Source organism: Podarcis melisellensis (assembly GCF_964234715.1).
Source record: "Podarcis melisellensis genome assembly, chromosome: 10".
NCBI classification, from domain to species: Eukaryota; Metazoa; Chordata; class Lepidosauria; order Squamata; family Lacertidae; genus Podarcis; species Podarcis melisellensis.
In genome coordinates this window covers 1,213,054-1,238,003 of record NC_138542.1, presented here as the reverse complement: position 1 = coordinate 1,238,003, position 24,950 = coordinate 1,213,054, and the positions used below count along the sequence as shown (strand labels likewise).

General features: G+C 42.7%; 1 protein-coding gene across 1 annotated transcript in view; it reads right to left on the bottom strand.

Moving 5' to 3' along the window:
* LMNTD1 (lamin tail domain containing 1) overlaps positions 1-24,950 on the bottom strand; it is a 221,634-nt gene that overhangs the window by 196,039 nt on the left and 645 nt on the right. The gene's annotated exons all lie outside the window — the stretch shown is intronic.

Below are 24,950 nucleotides of genomic sequence, written 5' to 3'. Positions count from 1 at the left end.
CCCCCTCCCCTAGAATCTGCTGGCTTGAGGACCTGCTTCACTCTGTCTAACAGTAGAGCCAACCCTGATAAAGTCTTTGATTTAAGCTACAGCAGAGTCCCTCTTGGTGTCTCTGGTATCAGAGGCAGACTTTGATAACATGGCACCCTGAGAGAAGAAAAAATTTGCCCTCCCCCATATTTCTTCTCTCCCTCTCCCCTTCCATTCTGTGCCCCCTTGACTCAGTGCCCTGTGTGTGGGAACCACTTGCACTGCCCTAAATCCGGCGTTGCTGGCACATAGAAAGCTGGCCCACTGCCTTAGCCACGTGCCCCCCCCCCCCCGCCGATGTCAGCACACCTTCTGGGGTGCATGCCTCACGACAGCATGCCCCACGGAATGTTATGGAAATCACTAGTGTATATGTGGGGTTCCAAGAACTGTAATGGACTCCAGGATTTCGGGGGGGGGGATCTCAAATATTGAGAACTATGCCAGTTGAATCAGCAATGATATCCTACCTCGATTAAAATGTCTGTTTCTTAATCTGCATTATTTAATATAAAGCACCCATATTTTCTGATCCTCCTGTTATTTTATTCACTGTGTTCAAATACATATGTTGCTTTTAACAAGTTGTCAAATTATCTTATGTCTTGCTGGGTGAAGAAAGCACACAAAAACTTTTCCATCAGCTTTGCAATATTAAATGTGATAATCCTCCAGGCATCAGAGAGATATTAAATATGGTAGATTAACATTTGCCTGATAAAAGAGCAATACAGAATATCCTTTGATTACACCACTGCCTTTAGTGCTATTTAAAAATCACTAAATTAAATTAAGCCAGATTTGACCAGTTTGATGAATGTGCCTTTTTGTATGGAACACTACATGCTAGCATCAGCTTTATGAACAGTTTTTTATCTTCTGGTACCATTGTGAAAGGCTACTATTTTAAAGTTTGTATGTGTTTATTATACTTGCAACACATTCAAATGCATATTTACTTTGAAGTGACCCGTTGATTTCCTTGAGATTTAAGTTCAAATCTGTGTGCTTAAGCTGCAATCCTCTACCCACTTCCTGGGAAACCCCATTAGAACTCAATAGGAATTAATTATAGAATCATAGAATTGTAGCATTGGGAGGGACCCCAAAGGGCCATCTAGTCCAACCCCCTGCAATGCAGGAATCTCAACTAGATCATACACGCCAGATGATATCATGGACTGGCTGGATGCAGAAGAATGATAGGAGGAACCAGCTGGGGAACCACCAAAGGAAGAAGGCTCAGGAGTGGTGATGGGACAGTAATGAATGGCCACAGGGAGAGGGAGGAGAAAACTGGGAAGAGGGACTTCCGGTTGGCGCCAGCGCTTAATGGCGGCTCTCTCTCTGATCTCCGGAGAGAGGGCTGCTCCACGAGTTCGGGTCTGACCGCTACGGCGAAGCGGGGACCCCTAAAATCACAGGCGCGGAAGCCTGTGAACAAGGAGACTCGGTGGGCACCATTTGCGCCCCCCTTTACTGCAAAAGAGCCTTTTTAAAGGCTCTGGAGGAGCATCGGGGGATTGCGCGGTGCTGAGAGTCGCTACCCAGCCCGTGGAGTGAAGCCGCGTCGCCATAGGCGGAGAGCGCCGATTCCTTCCTGAAAATTTGGACTAAAACTGAGCACCCGTAAGTAAGATTGGAGACCTTACTGGGATTACAAATAATTACCTTTAAATTCGGCTGAAACCGGGGACGGTAAATAAAGGAAGTCTGCCTCCCCTGGATTGCATGACTTTTAAAGCAACGGAACTTGGAAACTGTAATTGAAAAGCTATTGTGAACTTTTTAAGTGGGCTAACCCTAACACTGAAGGTAAATTCCCCCCCCCCTTGTAAGCAGGAACAGGGGGGGAAGAAGAAGAAAAGGCAATCTGCATGAGGGAAATTAAAGGACTATTTCCTGCAGTCTCTAACTCTGGGAACGGACTGCCTGGGTGAAACACTTTGACAGGGAACTGTCAGACAAGATTTGTTATAAAGTGGGGACTTTATTGGATATAATCCTTGAGATTCTACAGAAATAACATTGTTGCAACTAAAAGACTGATAGATTTGTTTAGAAACTATTTTCCTCTGAGGGCTTTTGGACTCTTTGTTTTTTTCGTTCATTGGATACATTGATGCTCCCTCTAGAGGGCTGAAGGTAACAGTTGCAACAGAGACTGTTTAAAACAAAGTCACTGGATTTTTCCACTGAAAACCTGTTCCTGTGAGAACGACCTTGGGACATGAGTGGCCCTGCAGAAGAGATAGCAACAAGATCTAAAGCTAAAGCTGCACAAAAGAAAAGGGGCTCTCTATCAGGACTTTTGCCTACAGGTGCAGCCGGACAGGAGAAAGTAACAACTGCATTTATGGATTCAGTGACACAGGCATTGCTTAAAATAAATGAATCTTTAGAACAACTGAATAAACAGAGCACGGAAAATACTAAACAATTGTCAGAACTTTCAGCAAAATTAGACTTAAACACCAAAAGCATCACATCTAATACAGAGACTATAAATAAATTGGTGCAAGAAAACGCCACAATTAGAAAAATTGCAGAAGAAGCTAAATCTACTGCGGAATCAACACAACAAAACCTAGTACCGGTTTGTAAGAAGCTTGACCAGCATGGGGCGGCCTTGTCCTTATGGGAAATGCAGCGTAAGGAGAAGAATTTAAGACTTAGATTTGTCCCAGAGAGTGAAGGGGACAGTCTAGTGGACTTTCTCACAAAAGAACTTTCTGAATTTTTGGCAGGTGAACCTAGAGGAAGAAGAATTTGAGATAACAACTGCCTTCAGATTGGGCAGAAGGCAAGGTAGGAAGATCCCAAGGGATTGCCTAATAACTCTGAGATCTAAAGAGGAAAGAGACAAAATTTTAAACTTGCATTACCAGAAAACTTTGCAGATCGAAAACGCTACTGTGCAAATTTATAGGGACATCCCAAAATACATCTTAGAGGTAAGAACCTACTTTAAGAACCTGGTTGACCTGCTGAAGAAGAACAACATACTTTTTAGGTGGGAATATCCACAAGGCTTGTCCTTCAATTTCAAAGGGAAGAAAGTCAAGATAAGAACTGTACAAGATAAAGAACAATTCCTGGACAGATACGAGGAGGACTTGGTGAAAGGAGTGCTGGACTCGACATCTGAAACAGACCTGGGAAATTTGACATTTGGGCTCAAGTCACCATCGGAAAAAGAACAGCCGCAGGTTGCGGCTGGAGGAAATTAACCAACAATGTCTCTGCGATTTTTAACCTGGAATTGTAATGGACTGAACCTTCCCCGAAAAAGACATGAAGTTTTTCAAATCTTGAAAAGAGAACAATTGGATGTGATCTGTTTACAAGAAACCCACGTGACAAGGGCACATAGAAGACTACTTATAAATAAAAGATTAGGACAAGTATTTATCTCATCAGATAATGTCAAGAAAAGAGGCGTGGTGATCTATGCTAAAGAGAATTTGGACCCAAAATTGATTTTCAAAGATCAACATGGAAGAATTTTGATAATTGAAATACAAATCCAAGGAGAAAAGCTTTTGATAATTGGTATATATGCACCAAATGAAGGGAAGGCAGAATTTTACAAGAAACTGCATGAGACATTGATGGACTATTTAGATCATAAGATGATCCTTTTAGGAGACATGAACGGCGTCATCTCTACAAATATGGACAAAGCACAAGACAGGTGATTTCTAAGGATGGGAGACTACCTAAGACTTTTTTTGAAATGACTGATAATATGAACTTGATTGATATCTGGAGAACAAGAAACCCTCTCGAGAGAGAGGGGACATTCTTTTCAGAGTCACAGATGACATGGACAAGAATAGATCAAATATGGATTACTAGTGGAATGGCTCCAAAGGTAAAAAAAAGTGGAAATCTGCCCAAAGACACGCTCCGACCATAACGCGGTGAAGATGGAGATGAAGGTAACAACAGCTGGTTCCTTCAGATGGAGAATGAATGAGACCCTATTCAGAGATCCAGAAGTTTATAAAAAGGCCCAAAAAACTTTGAGAGACTATTTTGAAATAAACCTGAGGACAGAAGTGGAGAAAAGAGTGATCTGGGACGCAAGCAAGGCCGTGATGCGAGGTTTCCTAATACAGCAGAATTCCTTAAAAAGGAGGAAACAAAATGAGAAGAAAGACAGGATTTTGGAAAAAATAAAAGAAGGTGAAAAGAAACTGAGGTTGAAACCAAAGTCTCATGAGATCTTAAGAGAAATCAAATTTTATCAGATGCAGTATATGGAATTGACGAACCAGGAGATAGAATGGAAAATTAAGCAAATGAGACAAAGGACATTTGAATCGGCGGATAAATGTGGGAAACTTTTATCATGGCAATTGAAGAAGAGACAGAAATTGAATACAGTTACAAGTTTGGAGGTGGATGGAAAGACCATATCTAAGCCAAACGAGATTAGTAACTGCCTTCAGAGTTATTTCAGGAAACTCTATGCATAAGGGCCGGAAAATGAAGGAAAAATGGAAGATTTCCTTAAGAAATATGGATTACAAAAAATTTCGCAACAGAGCATCCTGCTTTTAAACCAGAAAATAACTGAGCAAGAGATAGAGGGTGCCATCCAAAATATGCAATTAGGGAAATCCCCAGGACCAGATGGTCTAACCCCCAGATATTACAAAGCATTAAAGGAATGGTTAATACAGCCGTTTAAGGAGGTTTGCAATGAAATACTAGAGGGGAGAAAGGCACCTGAATCATGGAAAGAAGCCTTTATCACGCTTATACCAAAAACTGAAGCTGATAAAAATCAGATCAAGAACTATCGCCCCATATCATTACTCAATGTGGATTACAAAATTTTTGCAGATATTTTGGCAAAAAGATTGAAGAAGGTGCTGGTGGAGGAGATTCATAAAGACCAAGCAGGCTTTCTCCCGGGTAGACATTTATCTGATAATGTAAGGAATATAATTAACATTATAGAAATGCTGACAGTTAATATTAATACAAAGGCAGTTTTGATTTTTGTGGACGCGGAGAAAGCCTTTGACAATATTTCTTGGAAATTTATGAAGAAGAATCTCCACGGGATGGGGGTAGGCCAAAGGTTTGAAAATGGTATAGGTGCAATTTATTCGGAACAAAAGGCAAAATTAATTGTAAATAATGTGGTTACTGATGAACTTTCCATAGAAAAAGGGACACGGCAGGGGTGCCCAATTTCCCCGTTACTTTTTATATTAGTCCTGGAGGTTTTGTTGAACTTGATAAGGGGGGACCAGCTGGTGAAAGGGGTTCAGGTCGGAGCCAGAGAATACAAACTGAAGGCTTTTGCAGATGACTTAGTTTTGACCCTACAGGAGCCAGACACTAGTACAAAAAGAGCTTTGGATTTAATCCGAGCCTTTGGTCAAGTGGCAGGATTAAAATTGAACAAACAAAAAACTAAGGTCTTGGAAAAAAATTTAACAAATGGGGAAAGAGAGAGATTCCAAGAGGTAACTGGACTAACTATGGCAAAAAGAGTAAAATACCTGGGAATTAATATGACATCAAAAAATGTGAACCTATTTAAAGACAATTATGATAAATGCTGGACAGAGATAAAGAAAGATCTAGAAATATGGTCGAATTTGAAGCTTTCATTGTTAGGCCGAATTGCTGTGATTAAAATGAATGTATTGCCTAGAATGTTATTTTTGTTTCAGACATTACAAATTGTGGACAAACTTAATTGTTTCAAGAAGTGGCAGAAATACTTATCTAAATTTGTCTGGCAGGGCAAAAAGCCCAGAATAAACTTTAAGATACTTACTGACTCAAAAGAAAGAGGGGGTTTTGCCCTGCCGGACTTAAGACTGTATTATGAATCGGCAGCTTTCTGCTGGTTGAAAGACTGGCTACTACTTGAAAATGCAGACATTCTGGATTTGGAAGGTTTTAACAATATGTTTGGTTGGCATGCATATATCTGGTATGACAAGGTGAAGTGCACAAGGGTTTTAAAAACCATATTGTTAGGAAAGCACTATATAATGTTTGGACTCGGTACAAAGATCTGTTGGAAAATAAAACCCCCAGGTGGTTATCACCAATAGAGGCCAAAGAGGTGAAGAAACTTAATATGACAACCAATTGGCCAAAATATTCTGAGATATTAGAATTTGAAAGTGATGAATTTAAATTACAGAGTTTTGAGAAAATAAAGTCCAAGGTACGAGATTGGCTCCATTATTTTTAAATAATGGAGACTTTTAAACAAGACAGGAAACTCGGATTCCAGGTGGAAAAATCGAAATTAGAAACTGAACTGCTAGAACCCAATACTAAGAACTTATCAAGAATGTATAACTTGCTGTTGAAGTGGAGTACAATTGATGAGACAGTTAAATCAGCTATGATTAGATGGGCACAGGACTTAGGCCATGATATTATGTTTGCTGACTGGGAACAGTTGTGGACCACAGGTATTAAATTTACGGCTTGTAATGCCTTAAGAGAAAACATTATGAAAATGATCTACAGATGGTACATGACCCCAGTCAAGCTCGCGAAGATTTATCATTTGCCCAATAACAAATGCTGGAAATGTAATGAGACCGAAGGTACCTTCTTTCACCTTTGGTGGACCTGCCCAAAGATTAAGACCTTCTGGGAAATGATCTATAATGAAATTAAGAAAGTACTTAAATGTACTTTTCATAAGAAACCAGAGGCTTTTCTCTTGGGCATGGTTGGCCAACTGGTGCCAAGGAGGGATAAGATCTTTTTTATGTACGCCACAACGGCAGCAAGGATTCTTCTAGCAAAGTATTGGAAGACACAAGAGCTACCCACGCTGGAAGAATGGCAGGCGAAAGTGATTGACTATATGGGACTGGCAGAAATGACCGGCAGAATCCGCGACCAAGAGAAAGAGACTGTGGAGGAGGACTGGAAGAAATTTAAAGCATATCTTAAAAATTGCTATAAATTTGAGGAATGTTAAAGTGTTAAGGGAGAGGAAGATGTATAATTACAGCTATACTTATCTTTTTCTTTCTTTCTTTTTTGATTTAAAGTGAAATTGAAATGAGATTAAGTTAAATTTTGATTGATTAAAAGGGTTGCTGAAAAACTGGAAAACTAGGATGCAAAAAGGGGAAGGTATGGGGAAGTCTGAGAAAAGAGGCTTATGAAAATGAGGTTAAGAAAGCAAAATGTATGTTTTGTCTGTGTTTGTTGTTGTGTGTTTTGTTTGGTGTGGTTTTGTTGTAAAAATTGGAAAATTAATAAAAACTATTATAAAAAAAAGAGAAAACTGGGAAGAAGAGGTGTCAGAAGCTGAAGAGGCCACAAAGCATGGTAAGCGAGAAGAGTTTGCTGCAGAGAGTAATCCAGAATCAGAGGCAGAAAACAAAGCAGGTGAGTGGGAGGAGGGAAACCAAGAGGTAGAGATGAGTCAGGCTGGTGAAGAGACATGGGTGTCTCCTCTTGATCTCCCCTCCCTCCTTTTCTCCCAGCCTTACTTTAGGTTATCTGTCAACCATAGGTGGAATCAGATTCAATCCACTGGATTCTGCTCATCATGACAAACTTCTCCTTCTCCTTAGCATACTGCAGAAAGGGTGGCTATCCTATAAGCATCCTGCAGGAATTTCCATTGACCAAAAACGTTTCTCTCTAGAATTTGATTCACATTATTTCCCCCACCCCCCACTTGGAATTTGAGTGAAGTCATTTGTAATGCTAATGGGGCAAGCCCTTTAAAGTTTACATGGAAAAGAGACTTGCCTCTTCAGCATGCAGTAGAAACTTTCTTTAACAATTGGGATCTTCTGATTTCATCTGTTAGCTTAGTCATTGCCTCAGAAGCTATTTGAAAATGCATCAAAGACCATTTGAGGTTCCTAGAACTGTACATTAAATATCACTGCTGTAGAAGAGTCCTCACTGCTTTAGGTCTTCCAAAGATAATGTCAGCTAACAATGAATCAATTAACAGGAGAACTATCTTGACCATAGTAGCATTATGCAGATTTATATTAGACATGAATCCGGCCCATTAAAATGATTTAACCATCCAGAAGAGATTTTTCCACAACTAGGCCTGGTGACTGCTCATAATCTATTTTCTTTATGAAGCTCTGTTGCAGGGAGTGTGGAAAAAAGAAGTGCTTTAGAATGGTTTTGTGCGGCTCAGTGAGTTTTTCTTTTTTTCCTGTATATTTCTGATTCTGCTTCCTAAATTATAGATGGCCCCATAAATACCGTAGTGAACTAGCAGGTGGGTGCTTCTTCTCTTCATTTAATTAATTTTTTATGTTATGGTGCTATTTGCAATGAAACCACTTAAAAAGATGAATAGAGAGGACCAGACAATGTCTGTTTACGATGAAACAAATTACTTTTATATCATTAAATCAAATCTGGTGAAGATAAAGTGAATTAAAGGGGAAGTTGGCAAGGGAAAAATGCCATTTCTGAAAAGAAGAGACATGATATTTTAGGGAGACTGGGCACAACCTCTATTGATTGTGCTCACTCATATACAGGTATGGGGAATGAGCTAAACTAGCCAGCAGCACAAACACAGGATTCGGAACTTTCGCTGGCCAATGTCATTATTTCTAGTCATGGTCACGCAGGCTCTAGACACATTGGCTGGCCCATGTATGCATTTTCTGTGTGAAGACTGTGCACATTGCCAATGCAGCATGCCAAATATACACAGGAAGCTGCCTTAATCTAGGTCAGGCTGCTTGTCCATCAAGCCATCTACTGCTCACTCCAGCTGGTGGCAGCAGCTCTCCAGCGTCTCCGGCCTATTTCCCATCACCAGCTGTTACCTGATCATTTTAACTAGAGATGCCAGGGGCTGAACCTAGCAGTGGCATAGTGTGGGAGGGGCCATAGGGCTGGTTGCCTGGGCACAAAATTCTTAGGGGGCGCAAACATTTTTAAAGAAATAAATAAAGTAGTAATAACAAATAAAAAATAGTACACCCTACCCTTCACAAAGAAAATCTCTCAGTGTTCATGTAGGTTGACTAAGGAGCTGATTTGGGAAACGGCCAGCTGCTAAGAAACCCTCTACATGGGCTTTAGAAAGATCCTTGCTCCCAACCAACCCCCCATCCTGCTCTGTGTTGTGCTCAAAACTCATGGGGCTGCCACTCAGGTTGCTCACCAAGCTATTGCTCCTTTGTCCAGCCTATCAGTTGGCAATGCAAAGGACACTTGCCCCAGGCACTGGCAACCCACGCTACGCCACTGCCTAGGAGGACCTTCTGAATGAAAGCATGTGAGCTTCCTCATGCACATTGAATTGGAAATATATGAAGCATCATCTGTAGTGTGTAGTGAGCTGCAAATCAGAAAGTCCCTGGTTTAAACCTCACCTCTGAGAAAGGGTTATGCAAGTCTCTATCTGCCTCAGTCCCACCATCTGTGTTATGGGGGGGGGGTAATAATACTTATCTTACAATGTAGTTGTAAGGATTGCCATTAGAAAAATGTACATGAAATGCTTCAAAAACCTCAAAGTACTATACAAATATTTGCATTCTCCAGCATCCTTTGGTGGTTATGCATCAGGTCCCTCACCAATACCTTCCTTGTATACTAGTTTTAATACCACAGCATATAATACTATACATATTTGAACAGGGGGGTGTTTGAGTGCAGTTCCTAGGGGGAGTGTTTCCCTTTTTCTTGGTCTCTCCTGGACTGTTGCACAACAAACAATAATAGATAAATCAAAGATAATTTTAAGGAACATATGCATGTATACACAACACTGTGGGTAGTAAGTGTTAGAATTTTCAGTGGCATTTGCCTTGTGCACCTTAGAATTGTGTCTGGGGCGGGAGTCACATATGACAGAGATGACCATAACTTACATTGGCCTTCAGACAGGCAAAGTCAAACCCCTTTTTGCACTGAATGGAATAGAATCATAAGTCCTAGTAACCAATGCAGGCTGAGTTATAATTGCTAGGGATATGGAAACACAGGTAGCGGCCTTATGCTAAGCCAGACCATTGGGGTCATCTAGCAATTATTGCCTATACTAGGGCGGTCCAACTTTTGACACCAGATGTGCTGCAAGAGCACTTTGACACGGAACCCGCAGGCCATACACTGTCTTGTCTGGGGGCGGCGGGGGGGGGGGGGAGGGAGCAAGGCCAAAAACTGATGTGCCCCCTCCCAGCCCTCACCCTGCCTTCCTAAAGCCAGATAAGCAAGGATCCTAGATCTCTCCCATTCATTCCAAAAGCTGGGCAAGTGCTAACTAGACCCTGCCAGAGCCCTCACACCTCCTCTCCAAAGCCCAGTGCTTCACTTACCTGGTTTGGGGAAGGCAGTGTGAGGGCTGCTGGGGTGGGGGCACATCAAATGTTATTCAGGGCCACCAAAAAAGGCCTAAACTGACAGTGGCACACCAAGGTTTCAGACAGCAGTCTTTTCCAACACTACCAAGAGAAATAGCAGGCTGAATCCACTGGCGGAGGAAGAGGCGTGTGGGAGGAGCGCACCGCCCCTGGCAGTGCAATCCCGGCAGGGGGCCATCATGGCTGCCCCCCACCCGCGCTGGGTGCCACGCCCCTAGGGGCGGCACACCACGCCCCCAGCACATGCCCCAGCACACGCCCCATGCCCCTATGGCGGCATGCCACGCCCTGGGGATGCGCCCCCGCCGGCTCTCTGCCACTGGCTGAATCAGCAATCTTTTGCAAGCAAAGCAAGGCTACCAAGAGAAAAGGGAGAGTTATTAGTATGCTCTGAGGGGAGGGGGGAGGAACCTAAGAGACAACCTCCCTAAAATAAGCCCAGTGTGGTCTGAAAATGTTGTGTGGGTGTGTTTCGTATGAACAAGAAATGAACACTGAGGTGAAGCTATTTGGAAGAAGAGAAAGAGTTACTTGTGGAAGGTACAGTCAAAATGTTGCCCCAGACACTTGGGCCACCAGAGATGAAATCAAGATCTAGCTGCTAATAAATATTTTTTAAATTGATTTTCCAATATAGGTCCAATAACAGTCTCATAATAACAATGCCAATTTTATCCAATTAATACAATTATTAAAACCAATTATTTATATAGTGAATTATACAATTTAGTTAAAGTGCCTTCCTCACATGCTAGTTTTGATGGATTCCACTTTGTGTTTTATTTTATTTTATTTTCTGTGTTCCAAAATCTTAATAATTTCAGTTACATTCCCTTCAAGATAGTAAACCCTTATACAACAGCTACAATCTTACGGTTTCAATTTGTGTTAATACATTAAGTATTATGATGTTGTGTCCTTCATTCTTCCAACTGTTGATATTTCCCATCATAACTTGGGGGAAGCGCTTGTCTCACAGTTTTCCAAAAGCTTTTGAATCACTTTGTCCCTTGATTCAAGAGTTTGTTAGAGACCCCTCTGTTTCAACAAATAAACTGTCCTCACCATTTTTTTCCAGCCCAGAAAGAGCAGTCTGATTCCAAACTGCCAATGATTAATTAAAAAAAACCTCTGACTTTGCAGCTGGCAGACTCCTTTCCTCCTTCAGCTGAAAATTTATAGTCAGTTATCTTTCCAGTTAGATTACATTCTAAATTGTCTCAGTCTCCTTCTCATTCCTTTGAAAATAACGGAGAGTGGGGGTGGTTTCTTTCTGCATTCCAACACAGTCCTTTCAAAGGGTGATTCTTCCCCCCTTTTCTCTCTGTTCCATCATTCCTCTCACACATGCAGTTCCAGTTTGACGTTAAATTTCATGTTTTTAATCCAGTTTCTTCCACCCTTTTTTATATTATATTTTAACTTTGCATTCTGAAGAGGGTTGCCGAATCAGAAATGCAGAAGAAACACTTTGAAAAACAACCATAGGCTCCCCCCCCAATCTCTGGCACCATTTCCAACCTTTAAATCCTTGTAGCCGAGATGTTCCGCAGTTTGTTGTCTCATCACTTCTAGCACACGCCTGTACTTTACTCCAATTAAAGCCCAATTAGCAGGATATCCTCTACTTCCAAGAACAGTTGGGAGGTGGCTCGTTGCAGGTCATGGCAGTTGGAGTGCTCCTGCACCCAGTGTCTTTGCCTGCCCTCTCATTCCATAGGGAAGCGAGTTCCAGACTGCAGGTGAAAGCCCGCTCCTCCACCAACCACAGAGGAATTCAAAGAATGAGTTTCCTCCATCATTCTTTGTTTCCGTGTGCTCTGGTTTCCGTCACGGTGTTCTGTTGTGCCAGAAGTGGTTTAATCATGCTGGCCACGGAACCCGGAAAGCTGTCTGTGGACAAACGCCGGCTCCCTCAGCCTGAAAGCGAGATGAGCCCTGCAACTCCATAGTCGCCTTTGGCTGGACTTAACCGTCCAGGGGTCCATTACCCTTTTACCTTTATATTTTGAGAACGATTTGTGTTCCTATGTAGCTGCATTGTTCAATATTTTGTGGATGTCCCTTGATCATATTATAAAGAAGTTGTGTTCTATGTTATAAATCAAGCACTGCTGAGAATTGTTTCTTTTTTGTTTTCAAAGTATTTCTTATCAATAGAAAATTGATGTGATGTGAGCGAATTTGTTTTCTGAATGTGTGGCCCACAGAAAAAAGTTTGAGAACCACTGGAGTATAGAAAGGTAAGATGCCTACCCAGATGGAAGTGGGAAGATGCATGGCCCAATGATGGGTCAGGAATCACAGCACACCAGACCTGTTCAATAGGGGAATAAGAAAGAATACATTCCTCAACTGAAATGGGGAGCAAAATGCTAGTGGGTCCTCACTTTTGCTCACCTAGTGTGTTCAGGTCTTCACCACTTCTTGCTCTTGAGCAGTTGTGATGCTGAGAGAGATCTGCAGTAAAAGCCCTAACTCTGCATTGCTTTCTGATAAAGAAGGCACTAAGATTGAATCCCATATACATTACTTGTCAAGTCAAGCCAATGAATAAAGAATAAATAGCTTGCTGACCAAATTAACCAAGCTGCACACATGTATCTGCAGAAATGATTGGAGTTTATTTCTCAAAGGGGAAGGAATGTAATGTTCATCATCTGCTATAATCCTTTGTATTCATGCAAGCACCTGTTCTGCTCAGCTGAAGACATCAGCCTCATCCACATGTAATGTTAAGCTAAACAATGGCTTAGTGTGCAAGAGCAGTTGTGGCCACTCACTCTTCCCCACCTCTGGAAGCGAAGCCATGGTTTGACTTAGCATAGCATCCAAACCATGGTTCATAGTTTGTTTCCCCTCAAACAAGAACAAGTCAAGAACAACCCTTGTGGTTTGTTTCAAATGAAACAAACAAGGAGCCTTGGATTCGATATAGCACTAAGCCAGACCATAGATTAATTCCTGATGGCTGGGTTTATAAGGCAATGTGTGTGTGGGGGGGGGGGGATCCTCAGTAGCTGCCTGGCTGTCACTGGTGCAACACTTTTATTGCTCTGCTGCTTGAACTTTGCTCTAGCTCCTTATCTGGACTGTCCCCCTGCTGTTTTAGCAGCCTTGCTACAGCACATGCTCCTAGAGTTACCATCTTTGCAGTGCAAGAAAATTTTCATTTGTAAGATTCATTGTAAGTGAATCACAGCTCCAGTGTTAGCAAGAATGGGACAGCAGTCTAAGGCAGGGATGAGGAACCTTTGGACCTCCAGATGTTGTTGGACTCCAACTCCCATCATCCCCAGTCGGCATGGGCCATGGTCGGGGGTGACAGCTCAACAGCATCTGGACAAGTTGAGTTGAGCCCTAAGCTTTACTGCAAGTCATGAAGGAAGTGAGTTTCCTTCAGTTCATTTTGAATTTGAATATGCACCCCTTCTTTCTCAAACAAATACTTTTCTAGAAGAACCTCTTATGAGGTTGGACCACACTCTTGTGTTATTGTAAATTGACCTTTTATGCTGGACACAGCCTTCATCTTATCTGAACAGCAATAGTTGGGAAAATATGGGATTAAATCATGTCAGGCAACTCCTGAAGTACCAGCAGGGAAATATTCACTATAAATATACATTCCCAGTTGCCAAAAAAGGACAGTGATTCTGTAAACATTGCTAATCAGATATATTACAGCTGTGGTCACTGCAGATATAAAGCCAATTTAATTTTCTTTCTTTCTTTCTTTAATGGTCCTTGAAATTTGGTGTGAACACACAGGGCCAAATCACATGCTACAACTTCCATGTAATAAGCAGCTGATGCCCCATCAACGGGCACAGATGCCCCGCATCAGTGATTGCCACTGAGAGTGTAAATAGGCCCAGAGTCACTGCCCTAATAATATGACCATTAATATCAATATTAAAGTATCTTAATTGCCACAATTATTAATGATCTCATAGCTAAGATGCCATTTGGAAGAGTGATTAATCCAGAACCTTGCCCTGGAGCTTTGCCTTCATCAAACAGGCGATATGGAAAACAGAAACCCATTCATTCTAGGACAGCTAGACAACAAAACTCCTTGCTATGAAACCAGAGCTGTTTCACAGGGAAGGAAATTAATTTGATGTTGGCTGGGTGCCAGATCTCCAGACTCATAGAATCATAGAATCATAGAGTTGGAAGAGACCACAAGGGCCATTGAGTCCAACCCCCTGCCAAGCAGGAAACACCATCAGAGCACTCCTGACATATGGTTGTCAAGCCTCTGCTTAAAGACCTCCAAAGAAGGAGATTCCACCACACTCCTTGGCAGCAAATTCCACTGTCAAACAGCTCTTACTGTCAGGAAGTTCTTCCTAATGTTTAGGTGGAATCTTCTTTCTTGTAGTTTGGATCCATTGCTCCGTGTCCGCTTCTCTGGAGCAGCAGAAAACAACCTTTCTCCCTCCTCTATGTGACATCCTTTTATATATTTGAACATGGCTATCATATCACTCCTTAACCTCCTCTTCTCCAGGCTAAACACTTCCACTATTTTTCCCTCTCTCCCTGGGCCACGTCGTTCAACTGGGAGGACAGATGAGATGACAATTTGTGCATTTAATTGCTTCAATTTCCTGCCCAGAGCCTCGTAATCTCTTTTGATCTTCTGGAGGCTACTGCTTGCAGTGTCATTGGTTCCCAAATGAACCAAGAGGAAGGGGTATTTGTCAGTGGGTTTTATAATTCCTTGCAGTCGTTCAGTTACATCTTGGATCTTAGCCCCGGGAAGACAGCACACTTCCCGAGACATCTTGTCAGGCCCACAGATCACTACTTCTGTTCCCCTCAGTAGGGAATCCCCTATCACCACTACACGCCTCCTCTTAGGTCTGGTCGGGGTTCTTCCGTGAGCTGTCAGTTCCAAGGTCGACAGCACATTCCCTGAGGACTGACTTTGCTGCTCGTCTTCATATACCTGATCGACTGTAATGAGGGAGAGATCCTCAAATGGAGTCTGCTCTTCGTCTTCCATGCTAGGGGAGAGGACCTCAAAGCGATTGTGTATTTCTAAACAATGAGAGCGAACCCTGGGCCTCCTACTTCTTTGAGTCACGTTTCTCCATATATCTGGCTCCTGTGTTGGTGAACTAGCCTCCTTCTCAGGGGAGTCCACTGTCTCCTCCTTGGTGGAGACGGTGTGCTCTGTTGCTTCCAAGAAGAGCTCCAGCTCTCTAATTCTTTGGAGCGTAGCTACACGTTCCTCCAGTTGCTGGACTTTGTCTTCTAAGAGGGCAATCAACATGCAATTGCTGCAGGTAAAGCTGCCTGCAACCTTTGGCAAGATGGCAAACATTGCACAGGAACCGCAGGCGACTGCCGCTGTTCCCTCACCCTCCATCTTGAGAACGTGTCGTTGGGGGTGACTACAGCGGTCCTCCATCATAAAAAGCGTGAAGACAGGACAAATAAATCCCCCCCAAAAAACCTAGGTCTCCCCCAACAAACGTTTGAGACTAGCTCCCCTAAATCTAAAAGATGGATCAAACTGCACGCGCCGCTGCCCTGCAAGCTCTGATAAGCTCCCCCCACAGCTAATCACCTGCCTCAACAGAAACCCTGCCCCCTCTGACCTTTGCACAGGGAGAGCAGCTAATCAGCCACAAGAAACACACACAAGAAAGCCCTTTTTGCACCTTCTTCAGCTGCTGCCCTGCAAGCTCTTCCTACCCATTTTACACTGGAGGCCAAGAGGTCACTAGGTGCTGTGAAAGACACAAAAGCTGTGTGGGGAAATCCTGAAGCTCAGTCCTCATAATTTGCTCTTGTTTCATTTAGCATGCTCTTGCGAGAAAAGAAAGCCGGGAGGGGAAATTTAAAGGACCCATACATACTTGAACATGTGTTAGCCAGTGAAAATTCATCTTGCTTGAATTGCAGCAGTTTGCAAGTAGGGTCAACCTGCCCAGGTTCATCATTCAGACAATGGACTTGTCAGCTCTCTGCTGCATGAGGGAACTGGGGGGCTGACTCAGAACCAAAACTGTCTATACAGTATCATCTGTCCATTTACAGAGAAGGAAGAGTCCCTGGCTTGTTTTCTCTCTCCCACAATGCTTTCCTAACTGCTTTGGGCAGTGATTGTAAGACGACAACAACAACAACAACAACACGTATTATTTTAAAAGTACCACAGATACTAGGCAATGTGTAAGATGGCTGAGGGTATACTCTTGGCTTGCAAGTAGTTTATCAGCAAGCTAGGAATACCAGAACTGCCAGAGACATTACTCCACCAGCAAAGCCGTTCAAATCTAGCCTCAGAAATATTGTGCATCTTAGCCCTACAGTCTGGAGCAATCAATTACCAAATTACTCACCCAAGCAGCATTTCAGAGCAGTATTTGAAAACTAGCAAAGTAGTGGCATTGAGTGAATAATACAGAGGATGGAAAGAGGAAAAGAGGAAAAGAGGAAAAAGGAGGGAAGAGCTAAAAGGTATTTGCCTTATCACTGCTTATTCTCTATTAAGTATAGTTTTTTTAAAGCCTACATTCCATTAAGGAGAAGTGTCTAGTTTTTTAATAGAGATTCCAGTAAATAATTAGCTATGGGGGGGGGCACTGAGTAATTCTGAATTTCAATATTCTCTTATATTTTGCATTTCCAGTAAATGTTTCTCCAACAGCCTCCCTGAATGCCCATGGCTCTTAAGAAATCCTGTGAGAGGAGTCACCATGCAATATCTTGCTCCTAGACTTTAATTCAAGCATGGGTGCCCAGGATTGCGGCAGGGGGCAGACCATTGGTGGCATGACTCGCAGAATAAATGAAGGAAAGGGAACTCACAAAAATCCCTTGGCCACCTAAAAGAAGCAGAACAAAAACACTGCACCTCCCTTGTGAGAATTTCACTTTTGCAAATGTTCAAATGCAAGTTATTTTCTCATTAATTGAGAATAGTTAAAAAATTTGGGCACAGTACTTGCTTCTTTTTACGAGCACCCATTATAACCCTAAATGGCAAAATGGGCAAATAAGACCAAGGAGAGAAAAGACAGAGGAGGAGGAGAATAACACCATGAAGAAGAAGTCTAGTGACGGCCAGGTATATCCCATAGCAGCAAACTCATTCTCTGAGTACAAAGCCAAGTGCAGCACCAGAACCACACACAAGAGAAAGGTATGAGCAGGGATTCCACAAGATTTGCAGGAGTATGAAAGAACTTCGGGGGGGGGGGAACTCTACAGAGGAGAAAACTCTAAAAAAGAACAATGGTGGCAAATATAAGATGGGAGACACCTGGCTTGCCAGTAGTATATGTGAAAAGAATCGAGAAGTCTTAGGAGGCCACAGGCTTAACATGAGTCAACAATGTGATGCAGCAGCAAAAAACCTAATGCTATTCTAGGTTGCATCGACAGAAGTCTATTGTCCAGGTCAGGAGTAGTAGTATCACTTTATTCTGTCTTGGTCAGACCCCATCTAGAGTACTGTGTCCAGTTCTGGGCACCACAATTTAAGAAAGATGTTGACAAGCTGGAACGTGTGCAGAGGAGAGTGACCAAGGTGATCGGGGCCTGGAAATGGTTATGAGGAACTGTTGAAGGAGTTGGGTATGTTTAGCTTGGAAAATAAAAGACTCAGAGGAGATATGATAGCCATCTTCAAAAATTCTAAAGGGCTGTCACATGGAAGAGGAAACAAGCTTGTTTTCTCCTGCTCTGGGTGTGTAGTGGAAGTGCGCAAGAGGATCGAGGAGGCATAGCATTGGCCTTGTGCAACCAACCCTTCCCTTAGGGCCACAAGTCCTCTCTCTTTGTCTAAGAGGGTGGATCATTGATTGTTTGGGGTGGTTTTACATTAGAAGTTTTATTTTGTTAAGATAAAAACCTTTCCCCTCAATAAGTGCTTTATTGTCTATAAAAGATCCACCAGAGAACCTGTAATTGATTTAGCAAAACAGGGCAATAGGACCCCAACTCATGGCTCCAAGTTACAAGAAGGAGATTTCAACTAAACTTCAGGAATAATTTTCTGATGGGAAGAGCTGTTCGACAGTGGAACAGACTCCCTTGGGACGTGGTGGACTCTCCCTCCTTGGAGGTTGGCATGATTTGGTGTGTGTACAAATATATTGCAAATAAATATCAGTTTCTTTCGCAAGCTGCAGAAGATGGAGGGATCTGAAGCAGAGACAATATAAGAATTCTGCATGTCTATAGTCTGCAAGGATTGTAATGCCAGATACCATGGATTATTTTACAGATATTTGACAGCATTTTGAGGGATTAAAGTATATCTGAAACAGTTTTTTTTAAAGTTACAGATAGGTAGCTGTGTTGGTCTGCCATAGTCAAAACAAAAAAAATTCCTTCCAGTAGCACCTTCAGATACCTGAAGAAGTGTGCATGCACACGAAAGCTCATACCAAGAACTGACTTAGTTGGTCTTTAAGGTGCTACTGGAAGGAGTTTTTTAAAATGCATTGAAAAGCATTTCTCTCTTATTTTTTTTTTTTTAAGTACAGTTTACAAGAGGGTTTTATCCCCCCCCCCCCATCACTTCCAATTTTTCCACTAGATAAACTGAATGAGGGGAGCGGGGAGTTTTCCTTCCCCGCTCATCCCTTTCTTCTGCCCCCCCCAAGGCATTCGTATTTGCTGTAGGGATGCACTGTGCAGCAACAGAGAATTCCCTGCAATACACCTCTTTCCATCCATTCTGACGGTGAATGCATAATATATACTTAGTCTTGGTTCAGATGTAATGAGGATCCCTGGGTTCCCACTGTGAGAATAAACCATGGCTGTGAGCCTTTGGCCTTCACACTCACCCTCCTCTTGCTGCCTCTCTCATGCCCATGAGGATGAACTGTTTTCAATATTATACTAACCAGATTCCCAAGGCCATCCAATTCTACAGATTTCCAAGGCATTAAACTGTGGTTTGAGAACAAACTGAGATCTGATACCAGAGTTTGATCTTACTTTGTACTTACTGGCCATAGTTTAAACAAGATACAATTCACCAAGCTCAAATGTCACAGCTTTAAATGAAAACCAGAGCTTTCAATCTTCTATAAAGAGCTGAAAGGGGAGTTCACAAGCCCAAGGCTCACCACAGATCATCCTCTTGCACCTAAAGAAACAAGCTCTAGACTTGTCTGCATCCCTTTCATCCATTTTGGGGATCCAACTTTAAGTCAAATCACAAGGCTAAGAAACAGAAGAAGGAAATAATGATGCTGAAGCATCATGCTTCTCAAAGAGTTGGAATGAACCAGGAATAAATGCTACACGTCCAAGCTAAATATATCATTGCCCTGTTTACAGCTTTTATTAATGCATGAATAAACATCCTTTCTCAATCTTGCTAGAATGTGCTCATTCTGTTTGCTTGAACCAGGCAGCAACTTTTCATTATATATAGTATTTTGTTTCAAGAGGCAGACCCCAGCAATTTCTGAGTAATATATGCTCAGGTATTTAAAATATTGCTATTTTTAAAAGTTCCCTTTCATGACAACTCATAATCCTATAATCAACAATAAGCATGTCTGTCTTGAGGCTTTTAAATACATATTTAGAGAGCATAATAAGGGTTTCCTTGAATAAATAAATCATTAGGTCCTCTTGCACTCTTTGCTTTTATATACAGTGGTACCTCGGGTTACATATGCGTCAGGTTACATATGCTTCAGGTTACAGACTCCGCTAACCCAGAAATAGTACCTTGGGTTAAGAACTTTGCTTCAGGATGAGAACAGAAATCATGCTCCGGAGGTGTGGCAGCAGCGGGAGGCCCCATTAGCTAACGTGGTGCTTCAGGTTAAGAACAGTTTCAGGTTAAGAACGGACCTCCAGAACGAATTAAGTACTTAACCTGAGGTACCACTATATACAGTTGGTTTTGTTTTACCACAAGACAGAAAATGGTTCTAAAGGAAATAGTTTCTGCTGTATTACTGCACAAGCCTCGGGGTGCCTATTATGGTGGAAATCTAAATACAAACGTAAATGCTATACTGTACAGTCCCATAGACTCCAACATTTCCCAAGAGGAAATGGGGGCATCTGTCCCACACAACATCCTACCGCTGCTGCTTGCCCGCTTGCTTGCCCACTCGCCCCCATCCCCACCACTTGCTCGTGTGCCTGTCCGACCTCCTTGTGCATCTATAGCGGGGGGCAGCAGGTGACTGGGCGGCAGCGGCAGTAGCTGGTCTGTGAAGGTGCACAACCCATGACATCCGGGGATAAAATGAGAAGGCTTCTACAATTCCGGGATGCCCCCGTAAAAACAGGACAGTTGCATGCTATGCAGTCCTATTCATATTTACCCAGAAGTAAATTCCCACACCTAAATATGCTTAGTTCAAGTTTTCTGGTATTGTAGAACATAATGGGGCAGGTTTCCTTTAGGAAGATTTTTTTAGTAGAGTATATATCACTGGGGCATGTAGGCCATGCTAAAGATGGAATGTTTCTTGCAATGTACTGTTCCTTTAACACAGGGGTGAGGAACCTGTGGCCTCCATACATTGCTGGACTACAGTCATCCCTGTCATTATTGGCTGAGGCTGCTGGGAGTTGTAGTTTGCCAACAAGTGGAAGGCCATAAGCTACTCACCCCGGTTTTAAAACTAATCCTATCTGGGACCTATAGCCTATTCAGAGGCAGTTTTAGAGTAGGGTGCCCAGATCATCTGCACTGGGTGCCACACTGCAGGGGGGGGGCACAACAATGCTGTAGAATGGATCAGGAGAGGTTGGGGCCCCCAAATTTTAGCATCGCACAGGGTGCCGCTGAGATTTAAGACCCCAAAGTCCATCAGTCCTGTTCAGTACTTGGTTTGGTACAGAAGTGTAACACGGCAGCTCGTTTGCTGCCAATTCCACAGTGGGTGACTTCTCAACTCCACAAAGCTACATATGCCATTCTTCCATCTTTCTACCCACAACCAAGCCTACAGCTGTGCTAATACGTTTTGACTTACTTATTTAACTTAATGATAAAGTATAAAATGTTATTTATCACACACGAAGTCCACATGCTACAACTTTGTCAAGTTGCATAATAGTTGAGACCATTGATCCATTTAGCACCTTGCCAGCTACTGCGACAGGCTATAGCGCTGTATGACTAGGGTGTGGGGGCTACCATCCTACATGCCCTGGGCAGAAGGGGGGTGGCAGGGCATGGGGTGGAGAGTTAACCCTTTCCCCAATTCCAACCTCCTTATAAATGACTCCCATAGGACAAATAGGCTAACAGCTTATCTACGGCTCCAATAAGAGCCAAATTTCCACATGAGGCGCAGTCTTATTCATGGAAGTGCCATGTATGAAACAGCTCAGATTCACCTGATATTTGACCACAGTATGAACAAGGGACTTGTTAAAAACCATGTGACTGCAGCCATCATAACTTATATGCTCATAGTGTTCAAGCCTTTTAGTTTGGTACTCTGACTAAAGCATATAAGAGTATCATACTAACAGCACTGTTGCCACTCTCAGTGGGAGATGTCATTTAATGGAATTTCCCACCAGCAGGGAGTAATACTGAGTGAGCAGCGAAAACTATATTAGCATTAGACAACACTAGAAATCAAATTGTTGAACTTTTTGTGTTTTAAGTACACTTTCTTAGCACATATAAGACTTAAGGGTAAACCTGGACTAATCTGCATAAATCAAGGGATGAGCATATTATTTAATATCTTGCTTCATATGATCATGGAAGGAACACAATTGTGTTCTACGTGATTATATGGGTACTGCAGACATTCATGGTTTAAGGAGCTTCAAAAGATTTCCAAATCAATGAATCAATTGGGCTCATCCAGCCTGTTGGGAGAAGAGCCACAAATAAGACATAGGGCCACAAGTTTCAGGAGAGATCAGCGTTAAGGTTAATTTAGACCCGTCTGCAACTCCAGTTTGGTAGCTATTATTGGAAATTGATAGCCATTTTACAGAGGTATAATTTCAGTTGGTTTAAGTGTAAAACTGCACCATGCCCAGTTTGGACATGGAGCTTTAAAGTGCAGATCTGTGACTAGAAAGAGTGAGGTAAAAGGATAAGCCCTCAAATAAGGAAAGTGAGATCAGTCACATGTCCAAGAAAATAAGAGCAAAATACTAAGTGACCATCTGGCAGTCTTTCTCAGCCTTGGGTCCCCAGATGTTGTTGGACTACAATTTCCATCATCCCTTGCTAGCAGTACCAATGGTCAGGGATGATGGGACTTGTAGCCCAACAACATCTGGAGACCAATGACTGAGAAAGGCTGGCGTAGCATATTGTGGGGGGGGGTGTCACACAGTAAAGGTAAAGGTACCCCTGCCCGTACAGGCCAGTCTTGACAGACTCTAGGGTTGTGCGCTCATCTCACTCTAGAGGCCGGGATCCAGCGCTGTCCGCAGACACTTCCGGGTCACATGGTTAGCGTGACGAAGCTGCTCTGGCAAACCGGCACCAGAGCAGCACACGGAAACACCGTTTACCTTCCCGCTATAAAGCGGTACCTATTTATCTACTTGCACTTAAGGGTGCTTACAAACTGCTAGGTGGGCAGGAGCTGGGACTGAACGATGGGAGCTCACCCCGCTGCGGGGATTCGAACCGCCGACCATGCGATCGGCAAGTCCTAGGCGCTGAGGTTTTACCCACAGCGCCACCCGCGTCACACAGTAGTACCCTCAATAATGGCACTACATATATGCTCTTCTGTGCATTCATCCCACAAATGCTGGAACATTTAAAGACTCACAGCTTTGTGAGCAGTGCATGGAACAGCTGCCCAGCAGTGAAAAGTCGGTATAAGGACAGTATGCCATTGGTCTATTAGCCACAAGCTCATTGCCTTCAACAAGAGGAGTGGAGAAGCATGAATTGGGTATATTGCCTTGCTCTCTTTTGAAATTTGAGCTAACCAGTGAGCTTGTCAGGACAAAGAAACAACAATCCCTTGTGGCTTAGGGCCCTTATATTTATGGGACCGACCGCCTCTCCTGGTATGCCCCGCAGAGGACCTTAAGGTCCATGAATAAGCATAGTTTAGAGGCCCCGGGCCCTAAGGAAGCCAGACTATCCTCCACCAGGGCCAGGGCCTTCTCAGTGATGGCTCCGAACTGGTGGAATGCTTTGTCCCATGAGACCAGGGCCCTTCAGGATTTAACCTCCTTCTGTCGGGCCTGTAAGAGAGAGCTATTCTGCCTGGCCTTTAATTTGAATTCAGCCTGATCTTTTATTTCCCTTTTCTTCCCTCCCCCTCCCCTTTTATAAAGATTACCCACTCTGAGACCCCACAGCTAATTCTCCCCTGGCCTCCTCACTGGCCCAAGTAGGACCAATTCAGTCAGCAGCCCTGGGGATTATCTAATGCTTATTAGATGGATTTCCCCTAAATTGATTTCTGAACTTTGAATTTTATTGTTAGTCATGTTTTTATATTGTATTTTATGCTGCTTTTACAATTAAGTGTTTTAAATTTGTTTTTAGATGCCCAGTTTTTGAAGTGAGAAGGGCGGGGTATAAATATTATTATTATTATTATTATTATTATTATTATTATTATTATTAGAATCTAAAATGATTAACACATGAGAGCTCAGGAAAATGGAACAATGAACTGCTGATCTTCCTTGGCCAACAAAGACTAAGTCTTTGAGGTTCACTTGGAAATACATATACTGTAACTCTGTGATGTTTTCTAGTAATTTGCTGATTCAAGTCCTTTTCCACAGGACTTTGCTTAATGATAAAGTACAGTGAAGATATAAGTCAATGCTGAATACAATAGAGGGCAGGCGTGTAGCCAATGCCCTCTCAGCCTGTGAGGCACACCCACTGGGAGGCCAGGGATTGGCCCATTTGAGATGCTGCAGCAGGCGGGAACTTGAGCCAGAGGTCCAGGGGGACCGAGGGGTTTTCCCTAGCAGCTGCCCAGCCATGTGCACTCTGTTCTCCCTGCCCTACAGGCCCCAACTGGTGTCCACCCAGGAAGGGGTCAGCGTCCATGATGGCATTTCAGGAGCCAACCTCAGAATCAATCACACACATGCCTAGCTTGGAAATCATACCAAACAAACAAGACCCTTTCTTCCTTTTCCTTTTCCTTTTCAATTGTTGCTGTGTGTTGGTTCCATGTAATTTAATCTTGAACATGTTCCAAGACCAGGCCTTTAAACCCTGATGAAAATTCTCCGCCTGCCCCCAAATCTCTTCAAAGCCTTTTCCCGCACTGAAATGGTGCCCCACTATAGCTCCAGACTTTATGTATCAAGTTGATTAGAAAGAGAGAAGGCGAAAGCTACCCGTCATCTCATTAGGCAGCATTTTATTCTCTTCATTTTACTGTTATTTTAAAAGTTTTGAATTTTAATATTGTAGTGTAATGATGCATTGTCACCTACCTTGGGAGGACAGGAACCCTAAAAAATGGGCTTAAAATGTGTTAAATAAATGAAGCATAAAATATATGGAGCACAAAACGTCATGTTCTGATCCCTGGTCATGTAAACTGTGCCATTATTTCATTCTGAATTTCAACACATATAAATATATTTGACATG